At 28.4% G+C, this 13,050-nt stretch overlaps 2 non-coding genes across 2 annotated transcripts; both read left to right on the plus strand.

Moving 5' to 3' along the window:
• Positions 1 to 10,204: 10,204 nt before the first annotated feature.
• Positions 10,205 to 10,277, plus strand: INS49_007588. Its single transcript has one exon. It is a non-coding gene; the product is annotated as a tRNA-Gly (tRNA).
• A 1,617-nt stretch (positions 10,278 to 11,894) lies between these two features.
• Positions 11,895 to 11,965, plus strand: INS49_007589. The gene has a single exon. It is a non-coding gene; the product is annotated as a tRNA-Arg (tRNA).
• The last annotated feature ends 1,085 nt before the right edge of the window (positions 11,966 to 13,050 follow it).

The following is a 13,050-nucleotide window of genomic DNA, read 5'->3' on the forward strand; positions in this document are numbered from 1 at the left end:
TTCTAGTTGGAATTGGTTGATTTACTGGTATATCCATAGGTAAATTATTAGATTTTACATGTTTTAATATTAGTATTAGAGATTTTTTTATCCATTCTACATTTTTTAAAACTAATTTTAAAAAGTTATTAGATCTATTATCATCTTTACTATGCACTTATTCCAAAGAAGGTTCGCTTCAGGACAAAATTGATTCAATTTTGTTAAAAAAAAAAAAAAAATTACATTTAGGCGTTGATGAAGTGACAGGTATAAAACCTAAAATTAAACCACAAAATTTTGATTTTAATTTATATCAAGAGAGTAATTCAGGTAATAGGAAAGAACCTTCATCAGGTAATAGCGATCTTGATAATGTGAGTCGTAATTCTATAAGAAGGTCAAGAGAAGACGGATTAGCATCTGTTGCGAATGCAAAAAAGTTTTACCCACCAAAGCCTTGGGAAACACCTCAACAGTACGAGGCAAGGGTTAAACGTAATGATCGTTATAGATGAGAAAGGAGCGATAAGACAAATCCTATTCTTGATTATACTGAAGTTCCACGAAAAAGAGATCCTAAAGTTATTTGAAAAAAGATCGAAGTTTTAAAGCAAGAGTTTCCTAAATTACCTGGTGAAACTAAGGATCATTGATTGGCTAGGTTAGGTGCTACGGAGAGAAACCGTGCTAGAATTCTAAAGATTAATTTTAACTATAACCTTGGTCCAGCGGTACCTAAAATTATTGTCGAGGATATTAGACATAATGATCCTTGATATCCTGAAGTTGAAACCAGAAGACAATATTTGGATAGAACTTATTATAAAGCAAAGAGAATTTATAAAACTGGAGATACTAATTATGAAAAAAATTTAGCCTCTAGTCATAACCTTGATCGAGCGGTACCTAGAATTATTGTCGATAATATTAGACATAATGATCCTTGATATCCTGAAGTTGAAACCAGAAAACGATATATCGATAGAACTTATTATAAAGCAAAGAGAATTTATAAAACTGGAGATACTAATTATGAAAAAAATTTAGCCTCTAGTCCTAGATCGGGTAAATAGAAAAGAAGTTAAATATTTTCTAATTTAATTCTAGCTTTAATTTAATATTTTTATCTGCGTATACTCCGGTTTCGTACTTTTTATTTATTACTTTGTACTTCTTACTTTGTACTTCGTACTTCGTATTTTCTAGTCAGTAGGAGAAGTAGGGAAAGGTCTATATAATAACACTTGTCAATAACAGTAAATTTAAATTATAATGAGTGGTTATTAGTGTATTTTCGGGAGTGGGGGCTCGGAAGGTTAACTCCCCCCCCCCTCCCTCCTACTTCTTCCTTTTTAATATCTTGATAATAGTCCAAGCTGGGGTTCACCACAAATAAGATATATTAATAATATAAGAGGTAATAGTGGTGTTATTATCTTACCTTTATAAATATAAAGCAGGTAAAATATACTATTATTACTAATGATAATTGACATCTTTTGTTTATTTTACTTAGTTATTAAATTTATTACTATCAAAGTAGATTAAATAAAGTATCTGTTTTTATTAACAGATAAGGTGTGGTTTTGGCAATGGGCTAAAATGTTATTTCTTAAGGTCTATATATATAAATTGTAGTGATAAAAGATTTATCAAAGTCGTAAAAAAATATAGACAATTTTTCAAAATAAAAATGAATTTACTTTTAAATCTTTTAAATATTAATATTAGTTTAGACGCTCCTAATGCATGAGGTATATATTTTCAAGATAGTGCTACACCTCAGATGGAAGGTTTAGTTGAACTGCATGACAACATTATGTATTATTTAGTTATTATATTATTTGCTGTAGGGTGAGTTTTATTATCTATAGTAAGAAACTATGTGGCTACAAAGTCACCTATTTCTCACAAGTATTTAAATCACGGTACACTTATCGAGTTAATATGAACAATAACTCCAGCTGTAATACTTATGTTAATTGCTTTCCCTTCTTTTAAATTATTATATTTAATGGATGAAGTAAGCGATCCTTCAATGTCAGTTTTAGCAGAGGGTCAAGGTGGCCCTAAACCGTATATATTAAATAAAATAGTAAATACCTGAAAAGGTCAAAGAAAATGTAATATATTTGCAAATAGTTTTGGTTTAAATAACTTTCAATATTGTACATTCCATAATAGAATGAAAGCTGGATCTAGAATAGGTCCGCATAATCTAGATGTTATCTCTGTAATTGTAGGTTCATTATTAGGGGATTCTTATGCTAATAGGAGATCTATAGAAGGAACAAGAATATGTTATAGACAAAGTAGTATAAATAAAGAATATTTGTTTTGATTATATTATTTTTTTTTTACTAATGGTTATTGTTCTAACTTAGAACCTAGAAAATCAACCATTATTTTGAAACATGGGTACACCGGTATAGAATCTATATATTACAGGTATGAATTTAATACTTTTACATTTAGAAGTTTTAATTGAATACATGAAATGTTCTATCATAAAGGAAAAAAAGTTATAAAGCCTATTATAGAAAATTATATAACTCCTTTATGTTTAGCAATTTGAATTTCAGATGACGGGTGTTGAGCTAAACCTGGTGTTAGAATAGCAACGAATTGTTTTTCTTATTATGAAATAGAATTATTAGTCAAAATACTTAAGAACAAATTTAATTTAGATTGTACAATTCAGCTTTTAAAAGCTAGTAATAATTATTCTATTTATATAAAAGCTTCATCTATACCTATTTTAAGAAAAATTTTATTACCACACATACATTATTCTATGAAGTATAAATTAGGATTATAGTATTAAAGTTATTAAATAGTATACTATTTAATTTATTATATAAATTTTACTAACCAGCTCTACATAGCACATATATACGGTAGTCGTAAATTTATTAGTTTTCCTTACGGCTGCGAAGCTAGGCTGCATGCAGCCTTCGCCAGCCAGTAAGGGTTCTTATTAAATTTTGAGTTTCCGCCGGGATTCTCTAAGAATAATATAATATTATTCTTTGGCGATGCGAGTGAAAACAGTTAATATATTTTTAGTGAGGGTAATAATTAAAAATACAAGACTGTCAGTAAATAAATTTTTTTTCTTATTATTTATTGCCACAGACTGGGGCACTTGTGGGTGTCATTTATTTGATGCTTAATGTACAGTCGGAATATTAATTTATTATATCAATGGTATTGAAGTTACCAATACCCAGACTTCTTAGATTCAAGTGATGAATTTATAGAATTTGATTCATATATTGTACCAGATTCTGACTTAGAGATTACAAACGTTATCGTGGCTACGCCAGAATTTGATAAAAATCTAGTTTTATATAAAGTAGGTTTAGACTATATTATGGAAGATGAAACTCTCCGTAGAATTATAGATCAAGTACGACTTAACAGATGGTTTAATGTTTATTCTAAGAATTATCCTATATCTTGTCAACTAAATACTTTGGAACTAAGGCATGATTTTGCTAATCGTATAGCTGCATCGGGCGATCCGGGCTTTACAGTAGAAACTGCCGAAACTGGTGAGTTTTCAGGAGAACTTATTGTGAAGCGTTCTAATGGTCGGCTTGTTATACCTAATTTTATCGTAGTAGAAATATTACGAGCTAATCTGTAATATAGCTCTTTAACTACTCCTACGGCAGAAATGCCAAACCTGTGTTTATTTAATCTTAATCTGTCTAGTACAATATATGAATAGGGTATTATGTTTAAACTAATATGCATCAATGATATTGAAGTTACCAATACCCAGACTTCTTAGATTCAAGTGATGAATTTATAGAATTTGATTCATATATCGTACCAGATTCTGACTTGGAAGAAGGTAGATTAAGAATGTTAGAAGTAGATAATAGAGTAATTTTACCTGAATTAACTCATGTAAGATTTATTATTACTGCTGGTGATGTTATACATTCTTTCGCTTGCCCTTCATTAGGTATTAAATGTGATGCTTATCCAGGTAGATTAAATCAAGTATCTGTTTTTATTAATAGAGAAGGTGTATTTTACGGTCTTCGAACAATGGCCGGTACTGTAGTGAACCTATGGTTATAAATCATCAAATTGCGGGAAACCCCTAAAGAAATCTTATCCAAACAGGCATGGTAACATAGTTTGTGGCACAGGTAATGACTCGTGGTATGGGAAAATCAGGATTTATTATTCAATGGGCAATCCGCAGCCAAGTACCAAGTTTAGGCGTAGCCTTATTTGGTATGCAGTTCATCGACTAAACGGTGGTTGGTATTATTAATATGAATAATGCTTAAGATATAGTCAGGCCCCACCTGAAAAGGTGCAGAAAAATATTAGTTTTTACTTATATTTTTTGTAAAATAAATATATATTTATTTGTTAATTTATATTTAGGGAATTCTCTACAATAGTTTGCTAAACTTATTATTAATGTAATAATAAAATTTAAAGTATGTTATAAAAATAACACACATAAAGCCCTTTTTATTAGGTAAAACTGTTGTAGTATCCTTGGGCGCATATAGGTTCTTTAGCAACTGCTGTATGTTTAACAAGATCTTTTAGTTCAATTAAACCTTTAGCGAATAATCCAGAATATTTAGCGTTAGAACATATCAATAGTGGAAAACCTACTACTTTATTAGTAATGAATAAAATATTATTAAATCAAAATTTAGTAGTTACTGACTCTAAATTAAACCAATTATTACAAGTTAAAGGTGTTGAATTCGATCTTCCTATATCTACACCAGAAAATTCTAAACTTTTAGATGAATTAACTGGAAAATCTAAACATAAAGGTTTCTTTGGTGTATACATGTTTATACATAAAAATACAGGGGATAAATATGTAGGTTCATCTAATTTACTAAGACGTAGAATGGATTATTACTTTAATGGGGATTTTCCTTTAGCAGGTAAATTTTTACCTTTACTTGACAAATATGGGCTAAAAGCTTTTAAATTAATAATTTTTAAGCTAGATAGTAATAAATTTAGTAGTCAAGACGCTTTAATTTTAGAACAATATTCTTTATTAAATAAAGAATTTAACTTAAATACTTTAAGAGTTGTTAATGCTGGGTCTTCAAAAGGTGATCCTGTATATGTTTATGATCTAACATGTAATACTCTTTATTATCATGCTAAATCTAAAATTGAGTTAAAAAGAGTATTAAATATACACACTGAAACTAGCAAAAAGTTTCTTGATTCAAAATTACCTTATCTTAATAAATTCTTGTTATTAAGCTATCCTATATCTACTGCTTCTGTAAGTAATATTTCTATACAAGAATTAGTAGGTATAATGCAAGAAGAAAGACAAAATACGTATAAATTAGGTACTCGTAGAAGTATACCAGTGGAATTAGAAATCAAAGAAGGAAATACTTTTGTATATTATCCAGGTCATAATTTAAAATTTGATTCTTTAACTTCTTGTATTGAATATTTAAGAGGATTAGGTTTAACTATAAAAAGAGATACTTTAACCAGATATATTAAGATGGGTAAAGTATTTCATAATTTCGTATGTAAATACTCGGATATAGCTTTACCGGATAATTTTGAACAAGTTGGATTAATAATGGAAGAACATCTTAAATTAAAAATAAATAAGGATGATTCTTCAAAGGTAAATAGAAAAAATAAATCTGTATCTGTTAAGGGGGGAGATTTTGAAAAATATTTTGAAAGTATCACGGATACAATAAAATACTTTGATACTTTAAACATAAAATTAGATAGAAAGACTTTATATTTACGTTTAAAAGACGGTGGTAAATATATAAAAGTTTTTATTTTTCTTATAAATAACTCTTTTTTTTAAGGACTAACGGTTGCTTGCATGGTTACGCCTTCGTAAGCATCAGTAGCCGCCTTATCCTCCCTTTATCCTGTAGCCGGATTAGGTTTATATTAATTATAATTTATTTATTACATTAAATTATTGTAGAGTAAACGCAATGTTCAGAAATTTGTGGGATTCTTCACTCAAGTATGCCGATAGTTATACAGTCAGTTTCTTTTTAGAGCATTTTTTTTGGTATGGTTAAGCGAACAGTAAATAAATTTATAGGATTTAATAAAAGGGAAAAATTTATTTATTCTTATAAACCAATTTCACTATACTATAGTAGCGGTAAACCTAGCTATTCACCTTGTGAGGGTGGAGGTAGTGGTACTTGTTATATAATTAGAGAGAGGTTAATATATCGTTCATATATGGGGGTGTCGAATACTAATTGTATACCCCCTCTAACCAGCTCCGCTAGTTATAAAAAGTCCTTTTCAACTATTACTTTTTACAATAAGAGTGGTAAATTGGTCCCTTTAGACCTTTCAGTTAGTATGGTTAACTCTAAAAAGGAATTTTGAAAGTTACTAAAAAGCTTTGATAAGGTTAGTCCTATCCAAATAGTTGAGAATTTTTTTAAAAACTATTCTTCACCTTCTCAGATGGCTAAAAAAAACATAAGTTTAGACCTAATTCAATCTTATGATTCAAAATACAAGGCTAGTACTGGTACTCTTTCATATACTGTTAATAAGGGTGCTATATATAAAGGTACTTTTAAGATGATCAAGGTTGAGCGTAATAAACGTACTTTTAGTACTCTCCCTATAAGGAACAAGGTGGACCATCCCCTCGTGTGTAGCGTTCGTAGTAGTGTCTCGAATCTGTTTCATTTGAGAAGTTTATTACTTGATTTAGCGCTACATTTATTTATTGTTCTTATAATCGGAGGTTTAGAATTATTAGAACTAGATACTATTCATCTAGCTATGTTAACTGTTTTACCTTGCTTAGTCTATATTAATTTTGAGTTCTTTTTTCACAGGGAAAAAGAGAAATATAAACGGGAAATAACTCAAAATATAAAGTTATTTTTTAATACAAGTTTAAATAATATAACAAGGAAAAAGAGTCTTTTTCCTTGAGTTATTAGTAGTGTAATTTTAATAGTAATATTTTCTATTATAAGTTGTATTTTGGGTTTTTTCCATCCAATCTATCCAAATATTACTTGAGAATCTATTGTTTTATATCTTAATTACGAGCTTTACAAATATGTAATTATATTTGTTGTTCTAATTCAAGTTGGTTTAGTTATATTTGGGTTAAACAAATCTAGTTTAAAAGAAATATGCTTTTTATTTGGTTATATTTTTACACTACGCCTTGCTTTACTTCTACTGTTAAATATTATATTTTGTTATGATGAAGAAAAAATTATATTATTTATAAGCGTATATGATATTTTAAGTAAAAAAGATATGATAAGGGATATAACGCCTTGGTTAGAACCAAAATATTTAAAAACTGTATTAGATGGTTTAAGGATTAAAAAATACATTAATCCATTGGTTAATTTTTTTTTTTTAGAAAAATATAAACCTTTATATTTTAATAGAAAAATTCTATTTCAATATCGTTTATTATCTGAGCTATCTTGTAATAAGGTGTCATTAGTCAAACCTAAATTATTAGGTAGTGGTTACTATCGTTCACAATTTCAACCATACACTTTACCACAAGTTTATGATTGTCCGCCTTTGAATGTATTGATCTATAATAAGATTTTTAGTTCACCTACCTTAACTTATGTATATATTCATTATTATATAAACTTAATAAATAAAGATTACTCAGATATTTCATTATGGGATAATGAAAGCACAGTAGGATCTTCTTGGGAGGGTGAGACAATAATAGGCTCAGAAATTGACAGGGATTTAGATGTTTGTGATAATAAGGTAAAATTAAAGGATCCTCAATTAAATTTCTCTTCAGAATATTTCAATGAAAATAGAGTTCAATCTGTCTTTGTTAATAAAGGTAAAGGTATAGCTACAAATTTAGATCTTAATTCAGGTAATGAAGTAAATTCTTATAATCTAGATAATATGTCTCCGATAACTAATACCTTTGAAGTAGATTTAGGTTCAGCGGATGATGTAGCTAACATGTGAGAAGAATATGATATAGCTATTAATCAATCTCGTCAAACTAATCAGTATAATTTAAGAGCTGGAGAGTCTAGCCGTAGAGCTGGTCAAAGACAAGAAAACTCAAATAGTTCTTCTGATTCGCCGGATTCTCAGGATATGTTGGAGTTAGCTGATTCAATGGCTCAAACTTATAATGAAATTGTAGGTAAATCTACAGTTGGTTCTGATTTGGTAATAACTAGCGAAAGAACTAGAATAAGTCGATCTTCTAGTATTAGTACAATGGATAGTGCAGATTTAGATAAGTTAGGATTAGAATTAGGTATGATAGTAGGAGATCAAGTAAAACAAAGTCTTCATAGAGATTCTGTTTCAACTTCATCTAGTCGTCGTCTTAGTATTAGTACAACGGATAGTGCAGATTTATATGAGTCCGATTATTCTAATTATGACATAGATAAATGTGAAGAGGTATTTATATCTTATATAGAAACTATAAATATTGATAATTTTTTAAAAATAGATTATTTGTTTAAACAAATCTATCCTGATGGTAGTGAAGATACGTTTGATTTAACTGTTTCAGATTTAAATAATCACGGGGGAATTTTAGATAGTGATAATACTTCCGAAATAAACCATGATTTATCTGAAGAAACAAACTTCTCTTCCAAAAAAGTAACAGCTACAGATAATAGGGTTATAAATAAAAATTTTAACGGTAAAGGTAAAATTTTTAAAACAAAATATGCTGAAATGTGTTATTTGGTGACCTTGCGTAAAACTAACTTAAGGCGTTCTATTCTTGTCTCAAAAATAATAGAAGATAAAGACTTAAAATTAAATACCTTAAATGATCTATGCGATGAACTTAGAAAAAAAATTAGTCTTAATAAAACTTCAGAAGAAACACTTGAAGGTATGAGGGATGAAATAGAGAATTTAACGGTAAAAGTTTTGGGTTATAGATTAAAACAGGGAGAAAGACTTACTAATAAACTTAAAGAGAATAAAAAGGACATTTTTCTTGTTATCACTAATACTAAGGCAAATATTACTCGCTTTATTCAAGATTCTAATTTTAGCCTAGAGGATAAAGACTATAAATTCAATATTCTTGTAAATAAAATTGATAAATTAAGACATATAGTTAATAGTGATTCTAATAGTACACATGATAATTTAAAAAGTAAAGTTATAAGAACATTAGTTCAATTAAAATTTGATTTATATAATAATACAAAATGAACAAATGTTTTGTTTAAAAAAGATCAGACTTTATATAATTATAATGATAAGGATTTAAATTTATTAATTATACTATACAGAGAAATATAAAATTGAATGTAATAGCACCGTTTACTTGATGACTAAGACCTCGGATAAAAAATGCACCTATATCTAATAATCAAGGTGTATATTTAGATTTTTTAAATGAAATAAATAAAGTAAAAAAGGAAATGTATGGAAGTTCTAATATTAAAGATACCTTAGGTTTTATTTTAAGAAAATTAATTCAATTAAATCATAAATATTCTTATGAAACTACAAGAGAGTCTACAGTTTATAAAGTAAATTATCGTCTTGTTACAAATTTAAATCAAACTATCAAAGATGTTATTAAATTGAAAGAGAATTAAAAAGCGTATTTTTAAGTAATAGATCCTTAATTAAAAGTGTATAAATTGTTAATAAAAAAAATGACTAAGCTACGATTTACACCTCCTAGGACGAGGTAAATAGGAATATTAAGCTACTATTTCATAGGGGTACCAGGACGCAATCCCTACTTAGTACACTTTTATATGAAATAAAAAGAGTGATATATTCCTAGCATTTTTTTAACATTCCGCACTTTTTTCTTTATATTATTACTTTTGTTTATCTTTTATTTTATAAATTAAATAGTAGATAAATTTGTGGAATTCTTCACTCAAGTATGCCTATCGTTATCGAATCAGTTTCACTTGAAAAGTTTCTTACTTGACTTAGTGAACAATAGTTAATAATTATTGTTTTATACTAAATGGGGGGGGGTACATCGAGTTTTCGATGTACCCCCCCCCCCCCCTCCCCTCTATATAATAAAAACATATAAGAGGTATATTTATACTATTTTTATTTATTTTTATACTAATTAATATTAGATTAAGTGAGTTATATAGCAATACTATATAATTGTCCTTTTTACTTTAAGTATCAATATGATAGTATTGAGGTAAAACGAATAGGAAATATAATAAAACAATAAAAATTGGTTATTATTTAATGGTAGGATGTCTGTCTTCCAAACAGAATGTGTCGGTTCGATTCCGACTAGCCGTAAATTCCTTTTATATATATAAACTAAGGAGTATTTTATATTTTGTTATATACTTTTGGCTGTTGGTACAAAGTCGTAGTAAACAAACAAATTTAACCTTTATCTAATGTATTGTTAGCTCAGTTTAGCTTTACTTTATTAGGTGGGCAAGTTTCACTTGGTAATGTTAATCTAAACTGATAAGAAAGGAATTAATGAATTATAAGGAAGATTTGATATTTAAGCTCAAATCAACCATTATAATTTCAGTAAGCAGTTAATAGGTCTTGTAGTAATAGAGTAAAAGAATTTTGGCAGTTAGGCTGCTATACTAGATTTACTCTTGGCTTAGTTAGTGGGATAGGAACATTTAGGTAAATATAATTAATATAAATTTCCTCAAAGAGGTATACTAATTTGCGATATTATGACTAAATTAAAAAAAATTTTTACTTTAGATAGAAAATCTTTTGTTCTATTTTGTATAAATATAGTGGTTATGGGATTATTATTTTCTTTTCCTTTGAGAGCTCTGTGTAAATTAACAGATATTCATATAGTATACCTTATTATACTTTCAGGTTTAATTTCCTATATTGTGGCGAAAGTAAATCAAAATATAAAACTTAATTCTAAAGATATTAATATGATGGAATTTTTTTATATTTTTAGTATTGGTATGTGTACGACTTCTTTTTTTATTATTTTGGGTTATCCTTTATTAGGTTTATTTATTACTGGGGAAATTGGTATAGTTATAGGTATAGTTAAAATCAAATGAGATAATATTTTTAATTCTTTATATTCACCGTTTCAACCTGAAGCTATTAATATAGGTGTTGGAAATAATGATATAGGAACTAACTATTTACAATCAGAGAATCAACAGGGAGAAAGTTCAAGTTCAAATAGTAGCTCTGAAATAATACCTATGATTAATAAAGGATTAAAAGAAACTATCTCGGACTGAATAAAAGCCGATGAAAATGTTCTTATTAGTTTAGAGAAGTTGAATGCAATGCCATTAACATTAGGATCTAGAGATATTCCAGGTGGTCATCAAACTTTTTTTAATGTTTTGGAATTTCAAGGTAAATATCTACATCATCATATAATTAAGAGAAAAGTTTGATTTAGATTATTTACAGACAATATAATTAATTCTGCAAACGATAAATTAGCCTTTGCAGCCTTAGATAAGAAAACAAATGATCTTATTGAAAATTATTTTTCTCAGGTAGAAAAATTATCTTCTATGACAAATGTAGAAATTGCCTTAAAGGAATTTTTTAATCGTACTAATGAAGTACGAAACGCAGTTTACAAGGAATTGAACGCATTCGAAAGAGATCTTGACGCTAAAGTTCGAGCTGAATCTATATACACTAGTAAGGAGTTTAGACATATATATAATGTAGAATATCCTTCAGTTAAAAAAATATATGGATCAAGATTCATATCTTAGAAAAAAAGTATCTGAAGTATTAAATGCACCTAAACAAAGAAATTAAATAAAATATTTAGTTTCTATTATAAGTGTATTTGGTCCTTAATTTATTTAATAGACTTTTATATGAAATGTCTGGGTGGCTGGCTGGCTACGTAGTAAGGATACTTTTGCTGCGTAGCCAGCCGCCCTCAAAGTGTGTTAGTTTAATGGTAGAACCTAACGCTACGGTCGTTATGGTACAAGTTCAAGTCTTGTACGCACTTAAGATAAGAGTCACTTTTTTCTTTTTTTGACTATTTTAGGTAGGAAAACTAATTCTTTATACTACCTTCGGCAAGAAATATGTGAATGTAAAATTTCATACCTCTTATCTTTTATGACGAAGTCGTCTTAAGACAAAATTTACTATGTTTTGAGCAACTAAAATATAATAAACATAGGGTGCCGTGTTTAAAAGTAATTTTAAATATTATTATATCACTATATGCTGGAAAACCTTTAGAGCTTTTGGAATTAGTACTACAGACTTTCTTAAAAAAATTGGTAGAATACACTGATATTTCAAAGTATTAGGCAATCAGCCGGAAACCAAAGATAAAAGGGGCTTAGTTATCTTCTTATACATTTTATGGGTACTTTGTATCCAGCCATCCTGATTTCTTCTCCTATAGTATGTCGGTAGTATAGTAGTATAGAAGTCAGGGAGAAGGACACTTCGTACTTCGTACACTTTATAAGAATTAAGAAGAGTGATATATTCCTAGCATTTTTTTTTTACGCTCTGCGCTTTTTTCACAAGGGGAATTCAAATTCCCCTCTCTTCATATTCAGAGAGAGGCTTATTCCTAAGGAGACGATAGCCATTGTCTGATGCGAGGTCGGGGCATCAGGTAGGAGATTATCTAACAGAATAGTAGTGGATAGTCACTTCTGACTACATTCCAAAATAATTTATTTTTATAATAATCAAACAATGAATTTAACCTTAATACTTTTTTTAATAGGAGTCCTAGGATTCGTATTAAATAGAAAAAATATTATATTAATGCTTATTTCAATTGAAATAATGCTTTTAGCCATAACTTTCCTTATATTGGTAAGTTCACTAAACATTGACGATATAGTCGGACAAACTTACGCTATTTATATAATTGTAGTCGCGGGAGCCGAGTCAGCAATAGGTTTAGGTATTCTAGTAGCCTTCTATAGATTAATTAACTTACCTGTTAAAAATTCAAGATCAAATTATTCTTATTCATATTTTAATTTATTACCTGCAATTTCACGCTGTCGTAATTTAGAGACAAAGCATGCCAGCCCCCAATGAAGGAATTATTCTAGTGGCCGA

The sequence above is a fragment of the Diaporthe citri genome, assembly GCF_014595645.1.
Source record: "Diaporthe citri strain NFHF-8-4 chromosome Unknown scaffold_24, whole genome shotgun sequence".
NCBI classification, from domain to species: domain Eukaryota; kingdom Fungi; phylum Ascomycota; class Sordariomycetes; order Diaporthales; family Diaporthaceae; genus Diaporthe; species Diaporthe citri.